The sequence below is a fragment of the Cajanus cajan genome, chromosome 1 (genome assembly GCF_000230855.2).
Source record: "Cajanus cajan strain Asha chromosome 1, NIPB_CcT2T_4, whole genome shotgun sequence".
Taxonomy (NCBI): Eukaryota; Viridiplantae; Streptophyta; class Magnoliopsida; order Fabales; family Fabaceae; genus Cajanus; species Cajanus cajan.
The window spans coordinates 65,724,886-65,740,340 of NC_138517.1; the positions used below are offsets into that span (position 1 = coordinate 65,724,886).

General features: G+C 34.2%; 1 long non-coding RNA gene across 1 annotated transcript; it reads left to right on the forward strand.

Annotated features, from left to right (window-relative positions):
• The first annotated feature begins 959 nt into the window (after window positions 1-959).
• On the forward strand, window positions 960-5,854 carry LOC109818358 (uncharacterized). Its single transcript, XR_014428379.1, has 5 exons — window positions 960-1,543; window positions 1,664-1,739; window positions 1,865-1,953; window positions 2,716-2,772; window positions 3,940-5,854. It is a non-coding gene; the product is annotated as an uncharacterized LOC109818358 (long non-coding RNA).
• Window positions 5,855-15,455: the final 9,601 nt, after the last annotated feature.

The window sequence follows — 15,455 nt, forward strand, 5'->3', positions numbered from 1 at the left end:
GCCTATGGGTACAGTTATGCGAAGGGGTATACTGAAGTCTTGTACTTCATCAAGTTGTGAGTATAATGAGGTCATATGGTGGGAGGCCCCACTGTCCAAGACCCAAACATCATTTATCATTTGATTACCAGACATGTAGTCATTCTTGCTACCATGGGAGCCACCGCTATCTTGAGAGCCGCTAAGTGCATGCCCATCGGTCCCTTGGTTGTTTTCCCATGCCAAGTTTGCTCCACCTGAGTGCTCAGTGCGTTTAGTTGAATTTCTGGTATTCCTCCGTGGGTTCCAGTTGGCGGGGTAACCCACTATCTCAAAGCATTTCGTCTTGTCATGGCCGATCTTTCCACAATGATCACATCTTGGCTTCGGTCCGTCACGATTTTTTTTCTTGTTGAAAGTTGAGGAATGAAAAGCTGTTCCAGACTCTATTTTATGGTCCTTGCCTTTTTCTGTTAAGACTCGTGTTTCTTCTCGAAGTACGTGATTGAAAACACGAAGCAAGGATGGCAACGGATCTGTATTGAGAATGATTCCCTTTGCATGAGCGAATCGATCGCTGTCTAGTCCTCCAAGAAAGAGATGCACACGATGCTCCTCTTCTCTTTGTGCTAAATTCTTCGCTGCCCCACAGGTACATTCTGGCAATGGTTGAAGTTCTCTCAATTCATCAATGATGCTTTTGAATTTTGTATAGTATTCGGTGACTGTCACATTGGTTTCTTGTTGCATTAGACATAATTTGCGCCATAATTGATGTATTCGCGGTGCATTGGCTTGGGCAAAACGCTCTTCCAAGTCAAGCCATATATCTTTTGCCGTCATGGCATGTGATATGCTTCCATGCAAAATTGGATCAGTGGAGTTAATGATCCACGCAACCACCATGGAATCTGCCCTCTCCCAGTGTTGATAGTCTGGTGATGTAGAAGTCGGCTTCTTAATGGACCTGTCAATGAATCCCAACTTCGTCTTGGCTCTTAGTGCCGTTCTCATGGACCTTGCCCAATTTCGATAATTATCGCCTTTAAGCATTACTGCTACCAGCGACGTTCCAGGGTTATCGGAAGATCCAAGATAGTAAGGAGATGATGGCGTGATGGCAGCTGCTTCATCCTTGCCCACAAGGTTATTAGTTTTCTTCTCCGGTCCCTTACTTTCCCGCTCTGATGCCATAATAAAACTTTAGAAGAAACTCTTGTATGTATTTCTTCGTATATGAAATGTGTTACATCATTGAGCATATATAAATCTGAAAATAACAAACTCTAACAGAAAGATAAGAATCATTGCTCCTAAGATCAAGCCATAATCAACTACTTGATAAGATAAAATAAAAACAGAAAAAGAATAAGAATGATGTGTTGTCTTTTATTAGGTTCCTTCCAAGGTAACCCTCTAATTGCAACATTTTCATTTTCTATTGAGTGCTTGTTGAACCAAGGATAAAAATGAGAAACAGCTCAAGCCAAAGATTGGTTTGCTTCAGATTCGGGAAGGGCTTTGAGTATTTGCAAATCTAAGATCGGCTACTTTATTTCCTGAGGTAACAATTTATTCGTGCTGCATTTTCTCATTCGTGATGGTGAAACTGAAATACAGTTTAGGGCAAACGTAATTTTTGTCTATCTCTTGTGTGATTTTAGTTGTGCTAATTTTTCTATAGTTAGTGAATGCTTCAACTTTGAAGAGAGAGATTGCTGAAAAGGTTGATCTCATGGTTGTGAGGGAACTCACTGGAGGTCTGTTGTGTTATGGTTTCCTATTGTTAATATGATAGTTAAATTTTGAAATGTTAATTCTTTGTACATTTTCTTTAACTACGGCCATGTGTTGCTAATTCACTGGACTATGTCTTGTTGTTTAGGTATATATTTTGGAAAACCCAAGGGCTTTGACACCAATGAAAATGGTGGATCGATTGGCTACAATATCGAGATTTATGCCGCACATGAGGTATCTTGCTATTATATAAGGGTTTTATAGATAAATAATGTATGTCCAACTAGTGAGCTATAAAAGTATATGAATTACAACAGATTAATGAAGGTTGATGATCTTGGTTGAATATTTCTGGGAAAGAGAATTTTTGTGGAGTTTCTTGTTGTACAATCATTCCAAATTATTTGATCGACTAATGCCTAGTTATGAGAATTATTAAAAAATCTCTATAATTTGACCAAAAATTGTAGTTGCATGAGCTGGGATTTTCTTAAGATCTTTAGTTGAAATAGGTAACATTGTGTTAGGAGGAGTTAAGAGAGATGGAAAGGGAAGTTAGTTGAGATAGTTAGGATATCAATTAGTTGGTTAACACATTAGGCAAGTAAATAAAGGAATGTAAGGGAAGGGGATTCATTCAGTCTTGTATCATTTCAAAATTGAGCTATTATATATGGAAGGAGACATCTTTTGCAAAGAGGAAATCACTAGAGGAGAGATATCGCTCCTTTGTTGTGTCAATTCATTCAACTCAATAAAATATTTTTCTTTTTAACCATTTCTAGTCTAGTTTCATAACACATTCTAGGAGGAAGGATAAGGAAGTGTACTTTATCCAGATGTGAAATTCACTTTTTCTTTCCCTTTGAAGAGACTTTTTGTTTTATTATAGAGTTGTATCTTTATCTAATTTCTGTATTAACTTTAGATGTATGATTCTCTGATTAATAATAATTTGTATACCAAATTGATTGCATAGCTCGTTTTGCATTTAAGATTGCTCAAAAGCGTAGTGGGAAACTTTGCTCTGTTGACAAAGCCATTGTACTAGAGGTATGTATTGTTGGATTAATCCACAAAACTTATTCAGGTATAGGAAGAAAAAAAAGTTCATCGCAGATGACTTCCAACTGAATATGATCTTGTTAGTTGTTTGATATATTGAGAATATTAGTGCTGATCTACACTTGAATTTTCTAATTTTTTAGAATTGAGTTGCATGCCTCAAATTTCTTAAACTTGAAATTGGAAGATTTAATCATGCCGTAAGGAAATGCCTCACTTGTTTTGTGTTGTTTAAGATTCTGTTTAGATTAGGCGTTTCAAATATCTTCTGAGACAACTCTAGTATAAAATGTGGTTACATTATTTTTGTTAACATTTTTATATTTCACCAAAATGCACTTCTATTGACCTACATTTGTAAACAATTTATAAGCTTGGAAACATAATAGCTATTAACTCAAGTTTTGTATGTATTTTTTGCAACTTGATAGTCACTCTGTCCAGATCTGGTGGCTTCTTTTCTAAAGCATAATGTGATAAATTTAAAATGATATGATTTATATTGCTTTGCTTGTCTAAAATCATATATGAGGATTCCATTCATAACTAACCTATGCTGGGAATATATCTTGGAATCATTTTTATACTGATTCTTGCTGATCTTTATATTATTAGTTAGCTAATGCCGTCTATTCAATGGAAACTTATCAATGCTGGACGAAAAACACCGTGATGTCATGCTTATACCATTTTACAATTATTAAGAGTGAACAATGATAATAAAACAAATATGCAATAATTGGAAGTCAAAACTCTAAAGGAATATGAGAGAACCAATAGCTTAATAGGAAATTGATTTCAACAAAATTACCACAAACCTGTGAATCAAATAAGTAAACAACGCAAACATTTTTCTATTTTAAATGTTCCACAAAATTTTTAAGTACTGGTACATGTGATTAAAATTCCATCTAACTTGCAAAACATTACAAAGTAAATTTGATTGATCACAATTTGTCAAGTTAGTGCAACCATCAAATTTTATAAACAATTTTTAGATACTCTTCAACATTATAGAAACTGGTCATATTTACTTGATATTTTGAAATTATTTTTAATAAATGTGATTCCTTGGGCCTTATTCTCTCTATATTGATGTTTCATTTTATGTAAAAATTACCATTGTTCTTAATTATAATGATTCATTGGACACAGGTTCGTTGAAGGTAAAACTTGATTGAAAGACACACCTAAGAATTACTCTTGGAGCAGCTAAAGGGCTTGCTTATCTCCATCATGACTGCAACCCACAAATTGTTCACAGGGACATAAAGTCTTTGAATATTGTACTAGATTAAAACTTTGAAGCTCATCTATTTGATTTTGACACTACTAAATGTATCTCATCTATTTTGATTTTGACTTATGGTTCATGTTTATATAAGTTTTAATTAAAAGGTTTATTTAACCTTTTGGTCAATGTAATTTAAACTTTAATTTTTAGTTCATTTTCTAGTTAATGTAGTTGAAATCATTTTAATTTAGTTCTAAATAAATATTATTATTTTTAGTTTAATTTAACAAGCATCAATTTTATTTTTTTGGAGGCAAATGACTTTTGTGATTAATATTTACATACTAATGTAGAATTGCCAATTTTTTTACATTGATTGTTAATAAAACTAACGTAGAATATTGCATAACAATATTCTATACACTATTCTACATCTGTTCTATCAAGAACCGATGTAGAATATGATAGAACAAATGTATAATAAGGCATATTCTACATCGATTCTTGATAGAACAGATGTAGAACATGCCATATTTTACATTGGTTCTTGATAAAACAGATGTAAAACATGTCATATTCTACATCGGTTCTATCAATAACCGATGTAGAAATAAGATTTTCTAAATCGATTTTGAAACTGATGTAAAATGTCTTATACTTTCTACATCGCCTTAATTTACATCGATTTTAAAATCGATGTAAAATGTCTAAAAAAACTGATGTAAAATGTGTCTCCTGTAGTAGAGCTGGCAACCTCCACAATCTTATTATATGAACTCTTATATTCTAGTAAATTCTCCCTGCAGCAATTTCCATTAGTAATGTAAACCTTTCAGCCATGTCCTTTAAAAAGAAGATGAAAGCAAAAAGGATAAAACTTTTAATAATATCTTCACTAATCATATTCTTTTTTGGTGAAGATGAAAATTTCAAACAGAAGCAAAAACAAAAACTACAGTATCCAACAATGAAATTTATAATTGTTATTTATGGAAAAAAAAACCTCTTCATCCACCAAAATCATTTCCAAAGAATTTGTTTGTAATGGATTCTTAAACTCTGGTAGCCTCCACAATCTTATTATATGAACTCTTATCTTTCAGTCAATTCATCCCGCTACAATGTCCTTTAGTAATGTAAACCTCTGAGCCATGTCCTTTAAAAAGAAGATGAAAGTAAAAAGAATAAAACTTTTAATAATATCTTCACTAATATTTTTTTTTGGTGAAGATGAAAATTTCAAACAGAAGCAAAAACAAAAACTACACTATCCAACAATGGAATTTATAATTGTTATAATTTGAAAAAAAAAACTTCTTCGTCCACCAAAATCATCTCCAAGGAATTTGTTTGCAATGGATTCTTAAACTCTGGCAACCTTCACAATCTTATTATACGAACTCTTATCTTCCAATCAATTCTTCCCACTACAATGTCCTTTAGTAATGTAATCCTCTGAACCATGTCCTTTAAAAAGAAGATGAAAGTAAAAAGCATATAAAACTTTTAATAATATCTTCACTAATCATATTCTTTTTTGGTGAAGATGAAAATTTCAAACAGAAGCAAAAACAAAAACTACAGTATCCAACAATGAAATTTATAATTGTTATTTATGGAAAAAAAAACCTCTTCATCCACCAAAATCATTTCCAAAGAATTTGTTTGTAATGGATTCTTAAACTCTGGTAGCCTCCACAATCTTATTATATGAACTCTTATCTTTCAGTCAATTCATCCCGCTACAATGTCCTTTAGTAATGTAAACCTCTGAGCCATGTCCTTTAAAAAGAAGATGAAAGTAAAAAGAATAAAACTTTTAATAATATCTTCACTAATATTTTTTTTTGGTGAAGATGAAAATTTCAAACAGAAGCAAAAACAAAAACTACACTATCCAACAATGGAATTTATAATTGTTATAATTTGAAAAAAAAACTTCTTCGTCCACCAAAATCATCTCCAAGGAATTTGTTTGCAATGGATTCTTAAACTCTGGCAACCTTCACAATCTTATTATACGAACTCTTATCTTCCAATCAATTCTTCCCACTACAATGTCCTTTAGTAATGTAATCCTCTGAACCATGTCCTTTAAAAAGAAGATGAAAGTAAAAAGGATAAAACCTCTAATAATATCTTCACTAATCTTATTTTTGTTTTGGTGATGATGAAAATTTCAAACAGAAGCAAAATCAAAAACTACACTATCCAACAATGAAATTTATAATTGTTATAATTTATGAAAGAAAAACCTCTTCATCCACCAAAATCATCTCAAGGAATTTGTTTGCAATAGATTCTTAAACTCTGGAAGCCTCCACAATCTTATTATATGAACTCTCATCTTCTAGTCAATTCTCCCCACTGATATGTCTTTTAGTAATGTAAACCTCTGAGCTATGTCCTTTAAAAAGAAGATGAAAGTAAAAAAGGATAAAATTTTTAATAATATCTTCACTAATCATATTTTTTTTTGGTGAAGATGAAAATTTCAAACAGAAGAAAAAACAAAAACTACACTATCCAACAATGAAATTTATAATTGTTATAATTTATGAAGAAAAAAAAACTTCTTCGTCCACCAAAATCATCTTCAAGGAATTTGTTTGCAATAGATTCTTAAACTCTGGCAGCCTCCACAAGCTTATTATATGAACTCTTATCTTCCAGTCAATTCTTCCCACTACAATGTCCTTTAGTAATGTAAACCTCTGAGTCATTTCCTTTAAAAAGAAGATGAAAGTAAAAAGCATATAAAACTTTTAATAATATCTTCACTAATCATATTCTTTTTTGGTGAAGATGAAAATTTCAAACAGAAGCAAAAACAAAAACTACAGTATCCAACAATGAAATTTATAATTGTTATTTATGGAAAAAAAAAACCTCTTCATCCACCAAAATCATTTCCAAAGAATTTGTTTGTAATGGATTCTTAAACTCTGGTAGCCTCCACAATCTTATTATATGAACTCTTATCTTTCAGTCAATTCATCCCGCTACAATGTCCTTTAGTAATGTAAACCTCTGAGCCATGTCCTTTAAAAAGAAGATGAAAGTAAAAAGAATAAAACTTTTAATAATATCTTCACTAATATTTTTTTTGGTGAAGATGAAAATTTCAAACAGAAGCAAAAACAAAAACTACACTATCCAACAATGGAATTTATAATTGTTATAATTTATGAAAAAAAAACTTCTTCGTCCACCAAAATCATCTCCAAGAAATTTGTTTGCAATGGATTCTTAAACTCTGGCAACCTCCACAATCTTATTATACGAACTCTTATCTTCCAATCAATTCTTCCGACTACAATGTCCTTTAGTAATGTAATCCTCTGAACCATGTCCTTTAAAAAGAAGATGAAAGTAAAAAGGATAAAACTTCTAATAATATCTTCACTAATCTTATTTTTGTTTTGGTGAAGATGAAAATTTCAAACAGAAGCAAAATCAAAAACTACACTATCCAACAATGAAATTTATAATTGTTATAATTTATGAAAGAAAAACCTCTTCATCCACCAAAATCATCTCAAGGAATTTGTTTGCAATAGATTCTTAAACTCTGGAAGCCTCCACAATCTTATTATATGAACTCTCATCTTCTAGTCAATTCTCCCCACTGATATGTCCTTTAGTGATAGACTATGGCCAAGGCCAAGGAATCCAAGAGGTGATATCTTAAAAGAACCAAGAGGAATGGGATGATCTTAAAGACCTTTTCATTTGTTTGTACATATAGTAGTCTCTTGTATAGGTTATTTTGCCTTTGTATTTGTAAGGCACTTTACTTGCTTTTTCCTAATGTTTGTATATTGATTTTGAGGTAGGTTACTTGGAGAGTTTAACTCCATTTAACCTCCCTAGATGATACATTCATTTTATATTTTTTCAGTAGGGAAAAGGGGGTGACATTTAGCAATGCTTGAGGGTGTGCTTAGAAATTGGGCCTGAATTGGGCCTAGGCAAAATTTTGCATATTGGACTCATTTTGCTCCTAATTTTTCATAGATTTGATTTAGCTAGGTCTCATCATCATATAATGAACCTAACTAAACCAAATCAAAGTTTTTCAAATTAAATCATGGAGCCATTTTTGTCCAAAGCCGCCTAGCTCATATGCTTCTCATTTGGCCGAATTTCTCAAGCTTCACCTCTTGGTTTTGAAGCTTGTCTTGCAAGCTTCTAAACCAAGGGAGGTTAAGCTTACCTTACCATGGTTCTTAAGTGAACCATGGTCAAGGTTAGCTTCTCCTAGAAGCTAGCTAAACCGTGGGAGTTTAAGTTAATCCTACCATGGTTCCTAGTGAACCATGGTTAAGGTTAGCTTCTCCTACAAGCTACCTCTCCCTATATATTTGATTTCTACACTTTGTAAGACACTTTTGAACATAAATGAGATTAAATCTTCAGATTTCTCTCAACTCAAGAGTCCCTAAACCGTAGAGAACTTCCACTCTAGGTTTCCCTCAAAGTTTATTCAAACTTTGTCTTGGTTCCTCAAGCTTCTACAACAAGCTAAGGAGAACCGAATCATCTTCAAAGACTTCTACTCCATTGGAGCTTTCTTCAAGGAGTTTCGGATCTCTTTCAAGGTCAACTCAAGAGCATTTTCGGTCCTAAGCATGGAGAGCTTGAAGGAACTTCAATCTCCTCCAAGTAGCTCCATCATTTTTGGTATCTAGAGCCTAGTGCTCTTGAGGTTTTTGTCTCTAATTTTTTCTAATAGAATCCGTGTTGTATCTTCCTCATATTACATGTCTTGTTGTGTTTTCTGTATGGATCTAGGTTTTCTAAAATTTTTGATGGATCCTTATGTCACATATGAAATGATTGATTCATGATTTTTGCTTGTTCCTAATTCCTTGAATCAATTCGGTTTGTGCTTTAGGTTCATGTGCTTGTGCTTTTATTTTTGCTTGAGTCTCTCTATTCCTATAAGCATGAGTCCGTGATTGGACATTGACAATACTTAGTGTATGTTTTTGTTTTTGAATCATATGTTTTGTCTAGAGTCATGTGTAGTCCTTTGAATGTCATTGAATCCTAGACTAGCTTGTTTTAACCTAATTTTTGTTTTGTGTTCTTGAGTCCGAAATTTGTTGTGTATTTTCTTATTAAATCTGAACCTTCCTATATGTGCTTTTGCTTTACATGTTTGAGTTCTTAATTTGCTATTAGTTCTAGCAAATTTCCTAGAGTTAGGTTTCTATTATGTCATATTAAAAGTTTTGTCAAATTAAATTGTTAAACACTCTCCTATTAGGTTTCCTTGTGTCTTGTGTTGTGGCTGAAACTTATTGAAATTTTTTGGACCTTAAAACAGAACCAAAACAGAGGTGTGAGTGTCCTAATTGCTTGAGAAAAACAAAGAAACAAAGTGCTTAAAAATTTGACCTAAAAAAATACTACAAAATAGTGAAGCACTAGTGAAAACATACTTGTGAACACCTCTTGTTTTGTGTCATAATTTTGCTGCAGTTTTTCTATATTGAAACCGAGACATATAAGTGCTTAAAAGGCATTGAAACTCCTGAACATACAAAGAAAAATAAGTGAAAAATAATTTGCAAAAGAAAAAGAAAGAAAATAGCAAAAGAAAAAGCCAAAAGGAGTGAAAATTTTGCTTAAAATTGCTCTCGGTTTTGATGAATTTTTGCTTACATTTTTAGTTGGTCCAGCCACCTATTTGTGTCTTGTTTTTGTTCATAATCTTAGCTTTTAATTTTGTAATCCATTCTAGGGCCTTTCTTAGGATACTCTTGTGTGTGCTAGCTTCCAAATTTGCCTTAATTTTTGCTTGTCAATTTGTGGAACTCTTTCTAGTTTTGTCTCATTTTCTTCTACCACTTGGTGTATCCATTCTAAATTGTTCATTTTCAGTTTTAGCACTAATATTCAGTCTTGAAGGTGGTTGAGTGCTTCTTGAAAGGTGTAGGAGGCCAAGGCAAAGGACATCCACTTGAAGGCTTTGGTGGTTGCTTAGGGAGTTTGTTCTCTCTTGGTGGCTAGGCTCTTGGAAACACCTAGAAGTGACTAACATCAAAGTTGCTTCTAAAGAGAGGAGTGAAACACCTTGTGAGGCTGCAGTTGGTGGCTGATTTGGAGCAACAAGAAACTAAACCAATTGTGAAAACTTTTGTGAAAATTTAGAACTAAATTTAGTGACGGAAATTTTGGTTTCTAAAACCTAGTTTTTCATTACAAAATCCGTCTCTAAATTTGTTCTAAATTAGTGGCTAATTTGTTTTCCTTGAAATTAGGAGCAGCCACTAAATTCATTTGAGAGTGAATTTACATTTCATTTGGAGTGTAAATTTACATTTCATTTGAAGCAAATTTGAATTTCATTTACCTTGTAATTTTTTGTTTTCTAAATTTTTGTACAAGGCCTTTATTAAGGAGTGTCTTGGAGTGCCTTTGGTGTATCTCCATCTCTCCTTAAGAACTTTTATAGTAATTACGTGTAGTACTTGTGAGAGTGGTCCTTGAAGGTCTTTGGTGCCTTTCAAGCTCTCACTTAGGTTTAATTGCTTTCAACGTCTAGTTTAAGTTTTCAAGCAATTTATGTTTTAAGGAATTTATGTTTTCAGTCATTTAAGTTTTCAAGCAATTTATGTTTTCATGCTCTTTATGTTTTCAAGCATCTTATAAATTGTACACATAGGCACTTGCTTGTTATTTTTCCTTTAAGAAAAGTTCTTTGTGAAAATTGTTTTGTGCAAGACAAAAGTACAAGGGGGTTTAGAGATTTTTACTTGAAGAGGCTTGGTTATTAAGTGGCTCTTTAGTAGCTCACCTCCCTCCAAAGTTCAATTTGTACTCTTAGACCTCTAAGTGCCAAGTCTAAAGCACTCCAAAACCTTATTTTCATAAAAACTATTTTTGTGTGAAAAATATCTCTTGAATTAAAATGTCTCAAGATTCCTTCCATAGTGAAAGTGATGGCTCTCCAAAAAGTCTTTCTTACATTACTAAAGAGCTCAAATCACTTAAACTATGGAAAAAGCAAGAGTCCATTCAAAGAGAGAAGGAAAGAATTGAAAGAGAAGGACAACTTGCTTATCTTGAGGAAGAGTTGAGAATTTTAAGACAAGAGGAGGAAAAATTGAAAGAAGATATGAAGAAACATAAGAAAAAGAGTAGGAGCTCACATTCCCAATACACATCCCCTAATGAAAGCATGAATCAAGGGGATCACTACCAACATACTCCTAGGAGAACTACAAGACCTAGGGAAGTCAAAGTTGACCTCCCACAATTTGTTGGAAAAGATGATGTGGAGATATATTTAGATTGGGAGATGAAAGTTGAACAACTCTTTGCTTGCCACAGGGTAAGTGAAGAGAGAAAAGTCCCTCTGGCTACCCTTAGCTTCCAAGGGCATGCCATGTATTGGTGGACAGCTCTAGAGAGAGAGAGACGCCTCCACAATGATCCTCCAATTCAATATTGGAATGATCTTAAGAGTGCAATGAGAAGGAGGCACATTCCCACCTACTATGGGAGGGAGCTTATGAACAAGCTCCAAAGGCTCCAACAAAGGGACATGTCTGTAGAACAGTACAGGCAACAAATGGAGCTTTTAATGATGAGGGCATGTATTAGGGAAGAGGAAGCCACAACTGTAGCTAGATTCCTAAGTGGTCTTGATTTAGAGATTAGAGACCAAGTGGAGCTACTACCCTACAGGGACTTAAATGATTTAGTCCAACTTTGTGTAAGGGTAGAACAACAAATGTTGAGAAAATCTCCTTTTAAAAGAGAGGGCTCCCACTCTAGATCTCTTAAGAAAGACTACATGGAGGAGGAAAAATCTTTTGAAAAGAAAAATATTTTAGAACCCTCCAAGGAATTAGCTAAGAATAAGGATAAGAACAAAGAGAAGGGTAAAGGTACCCACACTCCACACACTAGCACAAAGACTAGTGATATTAAATGTTTCAAGTGTCTAGGGAGAGGCCACATTGCTTCTCAATGCCCTACAAAGAAAGTCATGATCTTAAGGGGGCATGACACTTATAGTAGTCAAGAAGAAACTACTACCTCCTCTTCTAGTGAGAGTGAGGTTGAAACAAAGTTTCAAAGGACCAAAGTGGAGCCAATTTATCCTTATGAAGGAGAGCTCCTAATGCTTAGGAGAATCCTTCATAATCAACCTAGTGGTACCCTATCACAAAGAGAGAACATCTTTCATACAAGATGTAATATTTTAAATAATGCTTGTTCTCTCATTGTTGATAGTGGTTCATGGTGCAATTGTTGTAGCACTAGGTTGGTTAAAAAGATGAGTTTAATTACTATGCCACATCCTCAACCTTATCATTTGCAATGGCTTAATAAGGATGGTGACATAGTAGTTGACCAACAAGTGAAGGTCAAGTTTTCCATTGGGAAGTATGAAGACCAAGTTTTATGTGATATAGTACCAATGGAAGCTTGTCATATTTTGTTAGGAAGACCATGGCAATTTGAAAAGAAAATTATACATAATGGTCTTACTAATGAAATTTCTTTCACTCACAAGGAAAAGAAATTTGTACTTTATCCTCTCTCACCTCAACAAGTGGCTGAGGATCAAGCACAAATGAAAAACAAAAGAAAAAGAGAAAAGGTAGGGAAGAGTAAAGAGGAAGAAATATCCTCTAAGGGAATTATGTCTAAAGAGAATTGCTTTATCACTAAAGAACCTATAAAAACTATTCTCTTTACTCATAAAGACCTTAACTCTTACCCTCACGCTGCCACTAGTCTTGAAGAAGAGATTCACAAATCCATTAATTTTAAAGAAAAAGAATCTCAACTTCAAGATTTTGTGAAGGAGAAGTGGACTTCATTTAGTTCTACTTCTCATGCTACTTCCTTGGTGGTGCCCGAGGTAGATAGTCTTCCTTTTTGTAGGACTTGTCCTACCTTAGTTGTGTCAATAATGCACCTAATTTATGGAATATATTATTTGTTGGATATAACATATGAACCTTCAAGGTTCCTTATGACAAATTCTTTTCATAACTATCCAACAAATAATATAATCCAAAATTGTTTAGGAAATTTCTTAGTAGTATTTTCCTTATTTTCTAGGAAGTGCCTAGGTTTCCACATAGGGTACTTTAGGCAAGATATTTTAATTTTTAGGATTAAATCTTTAGTGTGCTATAGTTATAGTTTTAGCACATTTTTAGGATTTAAATATATACCTAGTCTATGTTTAGGAGAGGATCCTAGTCATTATATTAGTAGGTCTAGTATCATAGATTTCTTTAGGTTCCGTGAAAGGATTCCTACTAGGACATACCTTTCACATTTATTTGTTGAGAATATCACCTCTAATGAATTTTATTATATATTTGTAGGTGTGGCCAATAATCATGAAGACCCTCGAGATTTGAGGTCAAATCCTTTTCAAGAGGGAGGGGATGATAGACTATGGCCAAGGCCAAGGAATCCAAGAGGTGATATCTTAAAAGAACCAAGAGGAATGGGATGATCTTAAAGACCTTTTCATTTGTTTGTACATATAGTAGTCTCTTGTATAGGTTATTTTGCCTTTGTATTTGTAAGGCACTTTACTTGCTTTTTCCTAATGTTTGTATATTGATTTTGAGGTAGGTTACTTGGAGAGTTTAACTCCATTTAACCTCCCTAGATGATACATTCATTTTATATTTTTTCAGTAGGGAAAAGGGGGTGACATTTAGCAATGCTTGAGGGTGTGCTTAGAAATTGGGCCTGAATTGGGCCTAGGCAAAATTTTGCATATTGGACTCATTTTGCTCCTAATTTTTCATAGATTTGATTTAGCTAGGTCTCATCATCATATGATGACCCTAACTAAACCAAATCAAAGTTTTTCAAATTAAATCATGGAGCCATTTTTGTCCAAAGCCGCCTAGCTCATATGTTTCTCATTTGGCCGAATTTCTCAAGCTTCACCTCTTGGTTTTGAAGCTTGTCTTGCAAGCTTCTAAACCAAGGGAGGTTAAGCTTACCTTACCATGGTTCTTAAGTGAACCATGGTCAAGGTTAGCTTCTCCTAGAAGCTAGCTAAACCGTGGGAGTTTAAGTTAATCCTACCATGGTTCCTAGTGAACCATGGTTAAGGTTAGCTTCTCCTACAAGCTACCTCTCCCTATATATTTGATTTCTACACTTTGTAAGACACTTTTGAACATAAATGAGATTAAATCTTCAGATTTCTCTCAACTCAAGAGTCCCTAAACCGTAGAGAACTTCCACTCTAGGTTTCCCTCAAAGTTTATTCAAACTTTGTCTTGGTTCCTCAAGCTTCTACAACAAGCTAAGGAGAACCGAATCATCTTCAAAGACTTCTACTCCATTGGAGCTTTCTTCAAGGAGTTTCGGATCTCTTTCAAGGTCAACTCAAGAGCATTTTCGGTCCTAAGCATGGAGAGCTTGAAGGAACTTCAATCTCCTCCAAGTAGCTCCATCATTTAGTAATGTAAACGTCTGAGCCATTGTAGACCCCTAAAATTGTCCGGGTCGGAAATAAGACTCGAAGACTCTCAAAGATCGAAGGGAAGTCAGCCAGAAGGACTCCTAGAAGACCATAGGATGACTATCTGTAGGTTTAGAGGTCTTAGAGTAGCTAAAAATAAGGAAGTGGGAAGATTGGAGCTCAATACGGCCTCCTTGGAGTTCAGTACGGCCGTACTGAAACCAATACGGCCGTATTGAAGTTTTTGAACTTCAATACGACCGTACTGAATTCAATACGGCCGTATTGAAGTTCAAAAACTCAATACGGGCCGTATTGACTCCAGAGGCCGTACTGCGCCTCATCCCTATATATAGGACGTCATTTGGACGTCATTCCACACTTTTTTGACACTTCCCACAGTGTTTTGACTCTCTCCTTGAGTGTTCTGGGGTTTTTGAGCAGTGTTCTGCCCTAGAAATCGCTCTAAGAGTCAATCCGACAAAGTTCTTGAGTCACGAGCCATTTGCTTGAGTCTCGAACCGAGTCGAAGGGAAATCCTTTGGATTTCCATAGTCAAAAATTATTTTTAGGAAGGAGCGAGCGAGCTTGTAGAGGGAGGGAGCGCCAAAAAGCCTCCTAAACTTCATTGAAATATATAAAAGCACGCTTCAAAGGTTTCTTTCTTAAAATCCCTTCTTTTACTGCTTTCTGATTGTTGCATATTTAAAATTGTCATCATGTAGATATTTAATTTATAATCGCTTATAATAAATAGGGGTAATTTAGTAATTTTACACTGTTATTTATAAAATAATCCGTCATAGGGAACCCTAATGGGGCGTTGTGGGGTGCTAACACCTTCCCCGCACGTAACCGACTCCCTTACCCAACTCTGGTTGTAATGGCCAAGGTTGATTTATAAAAATCAATTGCCTTAAATCTTTTTCCAATGTTTTGAGTAAAACATTGGTGGCGACTCCAAGAACCCTACCT